The 15,817-nt window shown below is 43.5% G+C and overlaps 1 long non-coding RNA gene and 1 other non-coding gene across 15 annotated transcripts in view; both read right to left on the bottom strand.

Moving 5' to 3' along the window:
* LOC128117654 (uncharacterized) overlaps positions 1–15,817 on the bottom strand; it is a 55,093-nt gene that overhangs the window by 30,156 nt on the left and 9,120 nt on the right. For 8 of the 14 annotated variants that reach the window (XR_008220864.1, XR_008220871.1, XR_008220870.1 and 5 more), the window contains 4 exons: positions 13,821–13,913; positions 11,799–12,499; positions 1,857–4,111; positions 254–876 (listed from right to left, as the gene is read on the bottom strand). This is a non-coding gene — a long non-coding RNA (uncharacterized LOC128117654). Of the gene's footprint in view, positions 1–253; positions 1,591–1,856; positions 4,112–11,798; positions 12,500–13,820; positions 13,914–15,817 lie in introns of those variants that run through there. The other 6 variants (XR_008220865.1, XR_008220867.1, XR_008220877.1 and 3 more) reach the window with 5 other exon arrangements.
* LOC128118053 (U2 spliceosomal RNA) lies at positions 1,515–1,705 on the bottom strand. Its single transcript, XR_008220980.1, has one exon. It is a non-coding gene; the product is annotated as a U2 spliceosomal RNA (small nuclear RNA).

Raw genomic sequence — 15,817 nt, 5'->3', positions numbered from 1 at the left:
TAATTATAATAATTAATTAATTAATTAAAAGAAGTAACACTTTGTGTCCACTCCTCTTTGTTCCCCCTTACCTTAGCCTCCCTCCCAGGCCAACTTATCAGCTGTTGTTGGCCACTATTCAGGAATCTATGTGCACCCCACCCTCAGGTTGCTTTATGTCCTATATAAATACCAGTTGCACTTACAGATTGCCCATTAGAGAGGTTTCTGACCACTTCTGACTGAGACCTTTAGGGAGTTTTGACCGCTGTGATAGAGAGGCAAAAAAGGTGGGTTTAATAGATAGAATCTCAAGAAGGGTAGACCAAGCTAATGGGAAGCCCTAAAGACTCCCTTTAGACCAGCTCCAGTTCTCAAAGGTGACAGACACCTGAAAAACAGCCTGGATGAAGTCCAGCATAGCAAGAAGAATGGGGAATATAGTGTGTGGGGGGAGGAATCCTGATGTTTAGCAGCAGGACTGACAGTCAACAGTTTTGTTCTCAAATAGCTGGAGATCTGAGGGGTGGATTTCCACAGCTGCCATACCACTGTATCCTATACCATAAAAGCACTACCAACATTAAGGGGCTCCTTTAAGAATGCTGTCATATAGTTAAGTGCAGAACACGCCAGTCTGTCCAGGTAGCTCCCTCCTGGGATCTGGCATGGCTGTAAAGCTTCAACTTGAGTTTTAGACTCTTCTTTCTGCATTCTTCACTCTTTGTTTACCAGGTTGCAGTCCAGAGTTTGTCCCAACTAGGTATACTAATTGGGACTCTAGCTCTAGGAACAAGGGAAGATAGTCCACATCAAAGGACCAGCAGAATGGTTTCTTTAGGCTCTAACTTCAGGTCCAGGAAATCCTATACGCTTTCTTCTGTCTTCCCAGGGCTCCTGCACACATGTGGAACATATTTACTCACACAAGCAAACACACATACACATTAAATAAATACATCTCTGTCTCGAAAAACCTAAATAAATAAATAAATAAATAAATAAATAAATAAATAAATAAATAAATAAATAAAATACATCTCCTTTTAAAGGTGGACAGAAAAGAGGAAAAAGAAAATTTGCACGGCTCCCCAGTAATTACTGCCCAGTAGTGGGAAAAGACGACAAAAATTAAGGAAATAAAACTACTCTGGCAAGGAAAAAAAAAAAGAACATGGGCATTTGAAATGCTTAAGATTGGGAGAAAAAGCAAAAGCAAAGGATAAACCTAGCCCAGATATCTAGGAATATGTTATTTCCTGAAGAGCATTAGAAAATACAGATACACTTTTCATCAAGTTCGTCTGCTTGATCATGTTGACATTATACATTGTGCATAATTCACATTTTGGGAGTAGCTGAACCTATGAAAAAAGGGACACAGTATGGACACAGGACCTCCCATGAAGTTGGTATGAAACAGCACAAGCATAAGAGCGTAAAATACCGAAAAATAGAGCATAACAAGGCAAACACCGCAGAAGGAACACGCCTAGAAACGCTGAAGTTCTTTTCTTTAACCGATCTCATCCCCCGAGGGGTGCACCGTTCCCGGAGACACTGCAATACCAAGTCGATGCGTGGAGCGGACGGAGCAAGCTCCTAGACCAACTCCCAGATACAAAAATCCATTTAATATGCTGTCCTCGGATAGAGGACGTATCAGATATTAAACTGATAAGAACAGATACTACACTTGATCTTAGCCAAAAGGCCGAGAAGCGATACCCGACCACCCGCGCGCAGCCCGGCTCCGCGCCCTCCACCCACAAGGAACTCGTGGTCACCGCTCGCAACCCTCGCTCCCGGCTCTTCCCCGCGCCTCCTCCCGCGTCCTGTCCGCGTCCGCGTCCTCGGCCCCTCCCTCGCCCTCTCACCTCCCACAGCGTCAGCCACAAACTCCACGACCCCCGCGCTCCCGGCATTCCCGCGCGCGCGCCCGCCGCGTCTGATTTGCATGCCCCGCCCCCTGACGAGGGGCGTGGCTGCCGCGCACTGAGTTTCCTCCGGGCCGCCTGCGCACGGCTCGTGTGCCCGCTCCCGGGCACTTCCGGTTTACCTACCACCCAAAACGGAAGCTCGAGGGGCGGGTCCGCGGCCGGAGGCACCTGAAGAGCCGGCTGTCGGGACAGTGGCCGAAGGTCGGACCTGCTTGTCTAGTTCGCGTTGTCCGGAGGACGAGCTTCGCCGGTCGGTGGAGTGACTGGTTCCGAGTCGGGCGGCGTCGCTGGGAGGGAATGAAAGACACTGGTGGCCGCGGAGAGTCCGCGCCGCTTCCCCAAACCTGGAAGCTCTGTGTGACTGTCACCGTGACTCCCCCGCCTTCACCTGGTCACTTAGGGACCGAACGGCGCGGGCTGTCCCCGCCTTCCTAAAGCTGCTTCTGCGCCCGCCGCAAGCTCGATCGGTAGCCTCCCCGTGCGTGTTAAAGCTCCGCACACGTGGGGCATATTAACCCACACAAGCAAACACCTATGTACACGTTAAATAAAGACATCTCCGGGCATTTGTCCCTAATTCGCTGTTCATCGTCCTTGGGCAGTTATTTTTCACTCTTTGCTGTTTTGTTAACCCTTGCCACAGATTACTTCTTGCTCCCTGAATCAGTCCAGGCCCTCCCAGATGCTTCTTACTCTCTGGGCCTGTGCTCATCAACACAAACGTTGTGCACCCCACAAAGGTTTGCCGGAGCTCCTCCTGTATGCTGTGCACTCAACAAGGGCGGGCATCCAGAGCTCCCAATGATACCACCGTCCTCAAAGACTGCAAAAGGAGCAGATAGTGGGGGGATGTTCTGGGAAATGTTTTGAGGTCAAGGCTGAAAGGTGGCAGGCAACACGTTTCTGTGACAGAGACAGCATTGACCTTTTCCCTCCTTTCACTGAAGAACTTTTAGGTTGGAGTCTGTCAGTCAGTTGTGTCAAGGTTGGGGGTGGGAGGGAGGAAGACAATTCCAAGATGCCCAAATGGTTTATTCCGAGCCAACTCCCCAATATCAGCGCTGGTAACAAACAGCCTGGGCTCTGCAAGGTCATGGTTCCCTTTGTAAAGTGATTGCTTGGTCCCTTTAGATGTCTTGAGGGCAGGGATGGGGACAGTAAGAGTGCAGCGATAAGGGTACTTGCTGCTAAGCAGGGTGACTTAAATTCCTGACCTACCTGCCTGGTGGAAGGAGACAGCGGTCTCCTGCCACTAGTCTTTTGATCTCCACATGTTCACTATGGCATGCACTACACACACACACACACACACACACACACACACACACAAACGCACACACGTTTTTAAAATATAGAAAAAAGAAAACAGACAGTTGGCATCTGCCTGTAATTCCAGCACTTGGGAGACATTAAAGCTAGCATGGTCTACATAGCTAGGGATTTTTCTTAAAAATCTGCAAGGAGGCTCTCGGCCTTAGCGCCATCTTCCTGGGGACCCCTGCGCCATGAGAGCGAAGTGGAGGAAGAAGCGGATGCGCAGGCTGAAGCGCAAGAGGAGAAAGATGAGGCAGAGGTCCAAGTGAACGGGGCTTGTGCACGGAGGGGCCGGAAGCAAGGCATGCCGGAGGCCGGGGCGTTGCAGGTCGCCGGGCTGTGTGCTACCCTCGCGGGAGTCGGATAGACCTGGAACATCGCCACCGGCGGCTCGCCCCGACCCCCTGAGACCCCGCCGCCCTCTGCCCCGGACCCGTGCATTGCGGACTCGTTCTGTTCCCACTGTGGCCGGGTGTAACTCGTGTACAATAAACCATCTTTGTCGCTGTCTCAGCTGAGGAATCAAAAAAAAAAAAAAAATCTGCAAGGAGCAGGGTGGTGGCGGCACACCGCCTTTAATATCAGCGCTCAGGAGGTAAAGGTAGAGGGATCTCTGTGAGTTTGAGGCCAGCCTGGTCTACAAAAACGAGTTCCACAACAGCCAGAGCTACACAGAGAAACATTGTCTCGGAAGAACAAACATACAAACAAACAGAAATCTGCAAGGAACGTCTGGAGAGATGCTCAGTGGATAAGAGTTGGAACTGCTCTTGCAGAGGACAAGTTCGAGTCCCAGCACTCCACATCAGATGGCTCACAATCGCCAGTACTTCCAACTCACGGGGCTCTGCAGACATCAGCACATACGTGCACACACCCTGAAACACAGGTACACATAATTAAAAACAAAATCCTTTGAAAAGAAAAATCTGGATGAGGGTTGATGCAGACAAAAAGGTAAGGAAAGCCACAAGATTCACTGTGTGTGTGTGTGTGTGTGTGTGTGTGTATGCGTGTAGGATGGCAGTCTCCTTTGCAGCCTCAAACTGAAAGAATTTATGTCCTGGGTCCTGATAACGCAGAGCCTGGTGGCGGTCATAGTCCCACTGCAGGACAGGAAGCTGCGTGGCTGCGTGGCCAAGGAGAGCAAGTAGAAACGGCCTTGCATTCCCAGAGCCCAAGCCTGAGTGCACTGTGGGGCGTTTACCCAACCACCCCCACAGTTCCCCAGAGTTTTCTTGAGTGCGAGCAGCAGGAAATATTAGATAGAAGGATTTATTGCGGAGAATATCGCGGAGATAAACAGAAAATAAAGGATAGCCTCGAGAGGGCCTGGAACCTATTCCAACGGGCCCCGACTGTCTCTGCCCCAGGGTTTTTATAGAGACGCCAAGGGGTGGAGCAAAAGACCTCCTCCCCCAGCACAGCCAAGTGTAGACCATCTCAGATACCTGCACTCAGGCCCGTGGTCCTAATCATCCTCTATGTGGACCTGCTGGGTAAAGCCACGAGGAACCCGAGAACGGGGTCCCACAGGTCCCCCTTTCTTAATATACAAAAAATAGCTACTAATGGCTTACAGCAATCTCCATAGCTGTTACACCTCCCAATATGGGAGTAGAGGATGATAAAGATGGCATTTCTCTTTTGAATTAGGTCCAAGGTGACTACAGCAGTCTTAGCTGCCTCAAGCCCTTTCTAAAACAAAAACTCTTAAGGTGACTACAAACTTAAAGAATCCCTTAGCTTCATCATTACCATTAATAGGTTAACATAAATATTGCTATACATAGTCACAATTCTCTCAATCTTACAACACAAAGCAAACTCTTAACAGAACCATTTGAATTAGCATATATGGTTAATATATGGCTAAATATAGTTAACAATTTTCTCCATCTTACAACTTTAACTCAATCATTTGAATTTTCTTGCTAACAGACATAGGAAAAACTTCAGTGTATTCACATCAAACTTAAATATTTCCTTAACTCCACAAAACCAGGGTGCATTAATATCAATAGGGTAAATATAATTTCTGCAAACATAATTCAACCTCATAACTCCTCCTTTTCTTTATAATTTTTTAAGCAAAATCTCAAACCTATACAATTCCTACAAACCCATATTGAAAAGCAATCTTCTCAATCTAACCATTAACACTTTGAAAACTTAGCAAAACATCCAAAAGCAGTTTCTTAATAAAACTCTTTACACACTTTAAAAGTAGTCTCTTAGTATACCCCATTTGCATTTCTTACTAACAAAACATGACATTAATCCACTCAAACAACTTTTGAAATTAGACTAAGGAATATTAACTCTCCCCCTTTTCTTTATAATTTAAGCAAAATCTCAAGCCTAGTTAGAAAACCCAAACTTTTCTGTTTAAACAGTTCCATTTGTAACACAAAACCAGTCCCAGAAAACAGTTTCTAGGTCATAACTATAAGTAAACTCAAAATTGTACCATTGCAATGAAATCTATTGTTCAGTTCATTAAGTCCTAGAATTCAAATGATAAATTGAATTCTGGTACTAGCCTTCCAAATATGAAGAAATCCAGAACCAAAATCTTTTTGTAGTTTTATCTCATTTTAAGTTCAAAACGTTCAAACAAATAAATTCTAGTATTAGGCTTTCACTTCAAAATATGAAGAGACGTTTTTCAACCAAAACTTTTTGCAGTTAACAATTTTTGTTCAAGCAAGCGTCTCTGAACTTATTCTTTTTTAGGTACAGTAGTATTCTAAACCGCACCGTTTTTGATGTTAGCTCAGGTTTTTCTGTGTTGCGAAGATTTTCCACGGATCTCAGCTGCGGATGTCTTCTGCTGGTTCTGGCGTCCACCATTCTTAGCTTCTTAGCGGCTTCTGGAGCTTTTGAAAACCGCTCAGACTGCCTGCTTTGCAGTCTCCTAGGACAGTAACTTCTGTATCTCAGGTTTTTTCACCATATATATTAGGAATAGACTCACACTTAACATTTACACTTTTTTACAGACTCACACATAACATTTTTTGGAAAGCATTTAGACTCACATTCAACATTTACACGTTTTTACAAACTCATAACATTAACATCTACTTATATACTCCTTAAGGAAACTATAGAACTACTTTAGCAAATATATTTCTTATTACTTATATACTTATATTCATTCCATCTTATTTCTTATTTAAACTTACATTTACAGCTAACATCTTTACTTCTTACAAGCTTATTACTACATGTCTTAAGACTACCTTAGATACTTCTTGCAAGCCTGTATTCTTAAAGGATCTATAGATCTATTTTACAAACTTATACAGGGCTACTATTAGCATACGTTTAACTTCGCAAACACCTAAAGATTTCTTAACACAGATCTAACAAGACAGAATTTCTTCAAACTCACATATTTTCATCCTTTTCTATTTCTTACTCTTAATTATCACTATCTCTATTAGAAAGATTCTTAACTAGACAGGAAGTACGTACGTACGTCATTTCTAAAGTTTAGAGTTTATAGTCAGCTTTGTTATAAAGCACTGGGATTTAGTGAGTGGTGTTGTTATAGAATTGTGATAGTTGTTGCTAGGGGACTGTAACCTTCCCAGGATGACACCACACTCCAAAGTTGCCAGTTCTCTCAGCCGTTCCGAACCGGTAGAGATGCACTGTCAACGGTAGACGGTTTTTAACTAGAGGCTGTCCCTTCACCCAAATTCATAGTAGTTCCCCTAAGTGCTTCAATTCAGACAAACGTTTCTATTACAGCAGTACTTTTGGTTCTTTCTACTGAAAAACTTCACGCTGAGCGTGAAATTACCGTATTTAGCTGCTGTAAAGCTCTTCGCCAAATACTGCACAGCTATTAGGTGATATAAAGTATTTTTCTAAAGGAACTAGTAAAACCACAAGTGGCACAGCTCCGAACTGTATTTAGTATTTTCACCTCTTTAGCTTTAACTCATGATGTTATTAGCAGCTGTAATATTTAGCATTGATTTCTTATAAGGAACTTTCAGATGAAGCAACTCTTTTGTAAGACAGCTAGATTTTCTGAAGTTTGTTTCCCATCTATAAAGCAGTCATTTCATTTTGAATGCCTGTTTCTTATCCCCTTAATTAGATTTGCAAAGGAATCACTCATTGCAGGCTGTTTGTTTAAGAGGTAAATAATTTTTAATTTCACATAAGTTTCTTCATATCTAAGACAACGTTCAGTGTATAAACTGCTTTCTTAAGGATTTTAAAGTGGCTTGTTTGCTCTTAAAGGTAGCTTTTTGTCATCCAACTGCCGCAAAAACTTTGTACAGCTATTAGGGTAAATAAGGAATTTTACCAACGGAGCCCCAAACCGCGAAGCACCTAGTTCCGTATCCTTTCAATTTTTCATTGGAACTGACACTTAAACTCTTAGACGATTTTCCTCCTTATTCTTTTAAAAGCTGTATTTTAAGTTTACCATGAACGTATTTTCGAGCTGACAAAAGTGTTTCAGGGCAATGTCGCCATCTTTAATGGAAAAACTACCTTTCCCAGAATGCATTTCCCTTATATCAGTCCATAATATCAGTCCCTTATATCAGTCCCTTATATCATTTCCCTTATATCAGTCATTTCCCATAGTTCTTTTTGGGTCTGAGAGTCAACTGGTTCTCTTTTACCAGACTTGCTTACAAATTCTTGCCCGGGAGATTTGAACAAGCATTTTACATTTTCAGCTTTGGGAGGTTTCTGGTCTCTCAGCTGGCTTCAACAGGTGTCTCTCCTTCATTTGACACTGGCCCCCAAATCAGAACTGCACCTGCCTCATTAGCCGGCATTGAGGTGGGCATTTCTGATAGCAACTTTCCTCGGGGCTTGTGTTTGCCTTAGCCAGTCAGTGAAAAACAAGATCATTTACAACAGCTTTTCCATAGCTCCTTCAGAGAGATTTTCTCCCACTGATCTGTCTCATTTTGCTTGTTCCTTCCTTCCCCAGATGCAGAGCTTCAGGTATCTGTCTGCGGATCTGTACCTCTGCTAGCTGCCTTTGGAAGTAGGGGCTTTTTTTCTCCCCCCGAATCTGCCTCAAATTCTAGCTGCTTTTTCAGGTCATATATTTTCTGGGGAGGATTATGTCCCTTCTCTGTTTCTTCAGAGTCCTTCTCCCAGACAGTATCCAATTTGGTCTCAGTTTATCCCCTCTGCCCCAGAAACAGTTTCCGACACTACAGTGGTGGCTTTCCCTGCTACTGAAGGTAGGGGCTTTTTGTCCATTTCTGTTTTTGGGGTCTGTGTGGTTTGCGTACAGACTGAAAATCTAGCAAGGGAGGTTTTTGCCATCTCTAAACTCCCATTAGGACAGGTGTTTTGCCTTATCAGGCCTTCACCTGGCCCAGTCCCCCAGTGGGTTGCATTTGCTTGTCTGGGTGATCAAGGACAGAGCTTATGCCAGAGGCAATCACCCCTCAGGGTTACACTCCATCTCATTGGGAGTCAGTTGAAACAAAGCTTTTCTCAAAGAGATGCTTTCTCTGACAGAAAAGAAAGCTTTACTCCTGGATAGTTCTGTTCTGCCCTGGCTGGGCTCTTTCCCCAGACAGCGTTCTGACTCAGCGCAGCACAACTGCTTCAGACACAGTTCAGCTTTACTGTTTTCCCAGAAAGGTCCTTACTCTGATGGGAAAGCTTTTTCTCAGATTTCTTTGCAGCTGTGGACCTATCAACCTGAGACTTGTAGGAAAGCGGGCAACTGTGCTGTTCCCACTGGCTTTAGTTTTGTTTGTTCATTAGCAGTTGTCCCCTGGGTCCTGCACCTTCCTGCCTCAGCTCTGTGCTCCAGGAAGTTTGCAACTGCAGGAACCCTAGTATCCCCGAAATGCATTTCAGCTCAGAGGCGCTAGCCAGTCACCTCTGGGTTTTTGGTCAGAAGCAAGGATACAATGCTTCAGAGGATCTTTGCATTAGGACGATTAGGAACACCTTTTCAAAGACGCTCACTCAGAAACAAAACCCTTAATGCCTCAGCTCGGCTGTAACTGAAAAGCTTGGCTTTTTTGCTTTTTCCAGTAAAGTTTCCTGCCCTTTTGGGCTCTCTGTAGCTCTTTACCCACACTCTCCCAAGCGTTTCCCTCAGGGTACTCTGACCCACTGTCTTTTACTAGCTTGAAGAGACAGAGCTTAGAAGAGGTTTTTAGGAACTTGTCCCTGCCTCCTGCATTGCAGGGAGGATTTTTAAAGCTTGAAAGAGAACTTAAGTTTTGCTGTCTTAAGAGGTTTGTTGTTTTCCCTTAGAGCTAATCACAGGTGGTCCCCATACTAATATCTTCAGGTGATTCTAATTTTTGCCCTTTTGAGAAAGTTAAAGGCTTTAGTTTTCAAGTTTGAGAGCTTTTAGTTTGAGAAAGATTAAGGCTTTTTTAGAGAGATTTCCGCCCAAATTTTCCAAGAAAAGCTTTATAGTTTAAGAGAAAGGTTTTTTTCCCCCAGGAGAAAGAAAGACCAACTTTTCCCAAAACTTCCCAACTTTAAACTTTGGCTTTTTATACCCCCATTTTTGCCTCAGGGAGAAATCACTTTCTCCTGCCGCTTGGACTTAGCATTTCAGCTGTCCCCAGGTCAAAAGCTTCCAGAGGAAACTTTTTCTTCCTCATAAGCTCAAAGAGCTTTTTTTTACTACCCGTAAAGCCCAAAGAAAGATTTTTTTCCCCAGTTTGCATTCATAGCCCCCAAAGTTAGAAAATTGTAGAGTTTTTCTGTCTAGTTGCCCTACTTATTTTTTCCTACACAATCTTACACTTCTAAGGTTTTCCTATACTATATTACTACGCTATACCTTATACTTATTTTTCAGATAGAAATTGAGAAAGGGATACAAGATAGAAAATTTTGACAGAAGAGAATTTCGCTGCAGCATCGGACATCCTTCCAGTCCGCTTTCCTTTTCTCTCGAGGATAAAACCCCTGCCTCTCAATAATATATATAAAATATATATATTTTCCATAACACCGGCATGCCTTATCCACTGGCAGGGCTGAACTCAGCACTTTCGCCAAAAACTCTGTAATAAAACTTATTTTCCTTTATCTTTAGTCCCTATTACTTTGTCTTTAGTCCCTGTTCATTTGTCTTTAGTCCCCCCTTTTTTTAATCCCCCATTTTTTTTCTTTAGTTCCTTTTTTTCTTTTTTCTTTAGTCCCTGTTCATGGCGCCATTCTGTGGGGCGTTTTCCCAACCACCCCCACAGTTCCCCAGAGTTTTCTTGAGTGCGAGCAGCAGAAAATATTAGATAGAAGGATTTATTGCGGAGAATATCGTGGAGATAAACAGAAAATAAAGGATAGCCTCGAGAGGGCCTGGAACCTATTCCAACGGGCCCTGACTGGCTCTGCCCCAGGGTTTTTATAGAGACGCCAAGGGGTGGAGCAAAAGACCTCCTCCCCCAGCACAGCCAAGTGCAGACCATTTCAGACACCTGCACTCAGGCCCGTGGTCTAATCATCCTCTATGCGGACCTGCTGGGTAAAGTCACGAGGAACCCGAGAACGGGCTCCCACAGTGCACGCTCTACCAGTCCACTCTGCAGCCCTGGGTGGTGGGTGGGTGCTACCCAGGAGTCCTCCAAGGCCAAACTGAAGGTGCTGTCTACTAAACCCTTTCATTTGATAAAGACGTATTTTAGTAAGTATGAAATGGATGTAGGATTTTGAATACGGTGGCTAAATAGAAAATACCTGTAATTTAAAACTGTTAAATGATGAAGTTTTGGACATGTTGAATTCAACAAATTCTAAACTTAAGCCAGGGGTGACAGTGTAGACCTGTCATGGCTGTTGGTTTTATGTGGCGGCGTAATGTTATTCATTAAGTGACACTGTTTTCTGTGAGAGAAAAGCCACGAGGCATAATAAAACCCACTATGAGAGTTTATCAGGAGAAGCAGAGGACAGGAGAGGGTGTGCTCAGGCCTGTTTGAGAGACATGTGCGGAGAGAGAGGAAGAAGGAGAAGGCGGAAGAAGGGGGAAAGTCTGTGACCCGCTTTTTATGGATTCCCCCTGCACGTGCACATAAGGGCTTACGGAGCTACGCCACGCATATACATAGATTGTGTGATCACGCTGCGTGCAAATTACCTGATCATTTCCCTTTTTTGTCTAATAAAAAATTTTTAAAAAGTTATAACTAATATAAGAAACACTATATACAATAAGTACAATAACTATATACAATATACACATAATAAATACATCAGCAATGTCTAGTCCATTTGCATTTGGAAAATTCAGTGAAAATATTCCACTATCTATCCTATTTTGGTAAGTCTAAAATGTACCTAATTCACTTTCTATCCTAACATATTACCAACAGAAAACTATTTTATGATGTCTTTCAATCTTACACACTTAACACCTCTTAGTGAGTTTCTTTTAGGAATTTCTTAACAAGCAAAACTGTAACTACAACTATGTAATCTTCAACTCCCTCAGAGACCTGAGAAGGAAGTAATGTTACCTAGTAAAACAGGAAGTGCAAACAAGTGACTTCCAAAAAAATGTGAGTTATGACAGAAACAGCCACCTGCCTGGACAGTCACCTGAGGTTTCTCCGCAGTGTTGGGGCATCATCTTTGGCCTACATGCTTAGCGTATCTGACAGACTCACTTGTGAAGTAGGATGTACACAAGGCCTTCAGCTCAACCTCACATTCAGTGCAAGTATGTCATGTCATGATTCAGGATTTTAAATTCTGGAAACTGCTGGTATTTTTGGAATTTGGCTTCCCATTCTTCTCGGCTTGTGGGTGGCTTCATCTCAGCATCCCATTATTCTTAGCTTGTGGGTGGCTTCTTCTCCTTTATTAAGTGCCAGTCTACCATTGAGAGGTTAGACTCCTGTCAGCCTAGTTACTCCTCAAGAATAACTGTTTCAGCTACTGTTCCACTGCACATCAGAAGCCATCGGCCCACTGCCTGTTCAGCTGCCTCAGAAGAAAGGGGCATGGTACCTTTTCCGGATTGCAAAGGCCACTTCAGGGATGGTGCCATATTGTCCTGGCCTCAGAGGACGCCTGTTGCTAAAGCTATAACCACACTTGTCTTGGCAAGGATTGATCCTTTGTTTTGTGTCCTGCTTGTCCATTTTGGACAGCATAATGTCATCAGTCAATGCAAGGGCACTTTCTTGCCCAGTGGCTAACTCTTGCCACAGTGAAAGTAACTCCATGTGGAAGTTCCTCAATGCTCATATCTTCTCTGAAGTGGATCGGTGTAGCCAGGAGCAGACATGTCTCACAGTCTTAAAAAAAAAAAAAAGAAAAAAGAAAAACCTGTTATTAAAATATCTTAAATGCCATATTCTGTAGATCTCTGAAGGGTTTGAAGATGACCTGTCTATCTAAAATATATCTCTGCTTGACCTTGAAAACATACCTAATATGACTATAAGTTAGATTGTAATGACTAACTACTAACTTTCATTTCTTTATATCCTAATAGTTGGTAATAATAACTTTCAAGGATTAGCAAATTACATTACATTGCTAAATGAACTGTATAGGTACAATATCCTGAACAAGATTAGAAATATACATACAGCATTTTCTAACAAAATCAATCTCAAATTGGTATCAATATCTATAATTTGTAAACAATACTCAGGAGCTAGAGTCAAGAGGTTAAGGAGTTCAAGATTATTCTAGTCTGGTAAGTTTGAGGTCAGTAAAAGAATCCCCTAAAACAAGAAAGAGGAGGGTTTGTATGAGCGAGAATTGTTGAGACCAAGGTTGGATAAAGCACAGGGACAAATAGCCAAACGAATGGAGACACATGAACTATGAACCAATGGCTGAGGGGCCCCCAACTGGATCAGGCCCTCTGAATGGGTGAGACAGTTGATTGGCTTGATCTGTTTTGGGAGGCCTCCAGGCAGTGGGACCGGGGTCCTGTACTCAGTGCATGAGTTGGCTGTTTGAAACCTGGGACTTATACAGGGACACTTGGTTCAGCCTGGGAGGAGGGGACTGGACCTGCCTGGACTGAATCTACCAGGTTGAACTCAATCCTCAGGGGAGTCTTTGCCCTGGAGGAGATGGGAATAGGGGGTGGGCTGGGGGGAAGGCTGGGGGGGCGGGAGGGGGGGAGAACAAGGGAATCCGTGGCTGATATGTAAAATTAAATTAAATTATAAAATAAAAAAATATTAGAACATTTGAAAGAAAAAAAGAATCCCCTAAATACCTCTTAAAAAATTTATTTTGAGCCGGGCGGTGGTGGCGCACGCCTTTAATCCCAGCACTCGGGAGGCAGAGCCAGGCGGATCTCTGTGAGTTCGAGGCCAGCCTGGTCTCCAAAGCGAGTTCCAGGAAAGGCGCAAAGCTACACAGAGAAACCCTGTCTCGAAAAACCAAAAAAAAAAAAAAAAATTATTTTGGCTACTACATAATTTTACTATTTTATTCTTTACTTACTTTTAAAATATTTATCTCTGTTGAGATAAATACACTACCAGCCCTGGTTGACCTGAAACTCACTATGTTTTACTATTCTGTGGCTGTGAAGAGACACCAGGACCGAGGCAACTATTTTAAAAGAAAGCATTTACCTGAGGGCTTGCTTACCGTTTCCAGGGCTTTAGTTCATTATCATCATGACACGGAGCATGGTGGTATGCAGGCAGGTGCTGGAGGAGTGGCTGAGAACTACATGCTGATCTGTAAGAGAGAGACTCTGGGCTTGGCATGGGCTTTTGAAACCTCAGAGCCCACTCCAGAGACACACTGCCTCCAAGTCCACACCTCTCAGTCTTTCTAATCCTTTCAAATAGTGCCACTCCCTATTGACTAATTCAAATATATGAGCTTATTCAACCCCCCACACCTTCACTTCACAGATAGAGACACAGCTGTGACACTTCATGCTGGGACAGTTTTTCTTTCTTTCTTTCTTTTTTAAAGATTTACTTATTTTATATTTGCCTGAATGTATGTATATACAATATATGTGTGTCTGGGGCCCAAGGAAGTCAGAAGAGGGAAAATATCCAAGAACTGTAGTTACAGATGTTGTGACCCACCATGTGGATGCTGGGTATTGAACCTGGGTCCTCTGCAAGAGCAACAGATCTTAACTGCTGAGCCATGTCTCCAGCTTTGTTAGGAGAGAGTTGGTTTTTATGAAGGTGGGGTGGGTGTTTTTGTTTTTTAAGATTTATTTATTTATTATGTATACAGTGTTCTATCTGCATGTACCCCTGCCCGCCAGAAGAGGGCACCAGATCTCATTACAGATGGTTGTGAGCCACCATGTGGTTGCCAGAAACTGAACTCAGGACCTCTCGAAGAACAGCCATTGCTCTTAACCTCTGAGCTATCTCTCCAGCCCTTGTTTTTATTTTTATTTATTTATTTATTTATTTTTGTTTTTCGAGACAGGGTTTTTCTGTGTAGCTTTGCGCCTTTCCTGGAACTCACTTGGTTTCTCTGTGTGTGCCCCAGCTGTCCTGGAACTCACTCTGTAGACCAGGCTGGCCTGGAATTCACAGAGATCCGCCTGCTTCTGCCTCTTGAGTGCTGGGATTAAAGGCATGCGCCACCATCACCTGGCTTTAGGAGAGGTTTTGAGCCATGTTCCATGAGTCGATTTTGGGGGTTGATGCCACAATGTATTTACACAAACTAAGATGGGTGCAACATCACTAGGGGATGCCACCTTGTAGCAGTATTGTCACATACGGTCAAATGTCACTATACAGTATATGAATTACTTCTTTTTCTCCTTCCTAGGCCACTTATCAGAGGGACTGTATACACAGCCAAAATCACTCACCAAAATCAAGGTCACATTTCAACAAGAGAAGGTTCCTTCTTGGAAGTGTGCCTTCAGGCGCTAGAGAGATGGCTCAGAGGTTAAGAGCAGTGGATGCTCTTCCAGAGGTCATGAGTTCAATTCCAGCAACCACATGGTGGCTCACAACCATCTGTAATGAGATCTGGTGCCCTCTTCTGGCCTGCAGTCATACATGCAGGCAGAGCATTTAATTGTATTGATTTTTTTTTTTTTTTTTTTTTTTTTTTTTTTTTTTTTTTTTTTTTTAGGTTTTTTTGAGACAGGGTTTCTCTGTGCAGCTTTGCGCCTTTCCTGGATCTCTAGAGCAGGCTAGCCTCGAACTCACAAAGATCCGCCGGCCTCTGCCTCCCAAGTGCTGGGATTAAAGGCGTGCGCCACCATGCGCCACCACCACCTGGCCTTAATTGTATTGATTTTTATTCCATTGCATTTTTATTGTGGGGGGTGTGTGTGTGGAGGGGGTCTGCATGCCATAGTGGTGTTTGTGGAGGATGGAGGGTAAATTTAGGGAATTTCTCTTCTGCCACGTGGGCACCAGAGATCAAACTCAGGTCTTTGTCAGGCTTCCTGGTAGGTGACTTCACTTGCTGATCATATTGTCATCCTTCATTGAAATTCTTTGTAATCTAGGAAATATATGCATAACGCCTATGTACTTTTCCAACTTCAAGCTCATATATCAAATATCAAACTCAATAGTAATCTAAGGATCAATGACATCTGGTACCTGGTAGCTAAGAGAGGTGTACTGGTTAGTTTTTCTCAACTT

This window comes from Peromyscus californicus, unplaced genomic scaffold, assembly GCF_007827085.1.
Source record: "Peromyscus californicus insignis strain IS unplaced genomic scaffold, ASM782708v3 Scaffold_21__1_contigs__length_65335640, whole genome shotgun sequence".
In the NCBI taxonomy this organism is placed as follows: domain Eukaryota; kingdom Metazoa; phylum Chordata; class Mammalia; order Rodentia; family Cricetidae; genus Peromyscus; species Peromyscus californicus.
The sequence above is the reverse complement of the archived record's forward strand: the minus strand, read 5'-3'. Positions and strand labels throughout refer to the sequence as shown.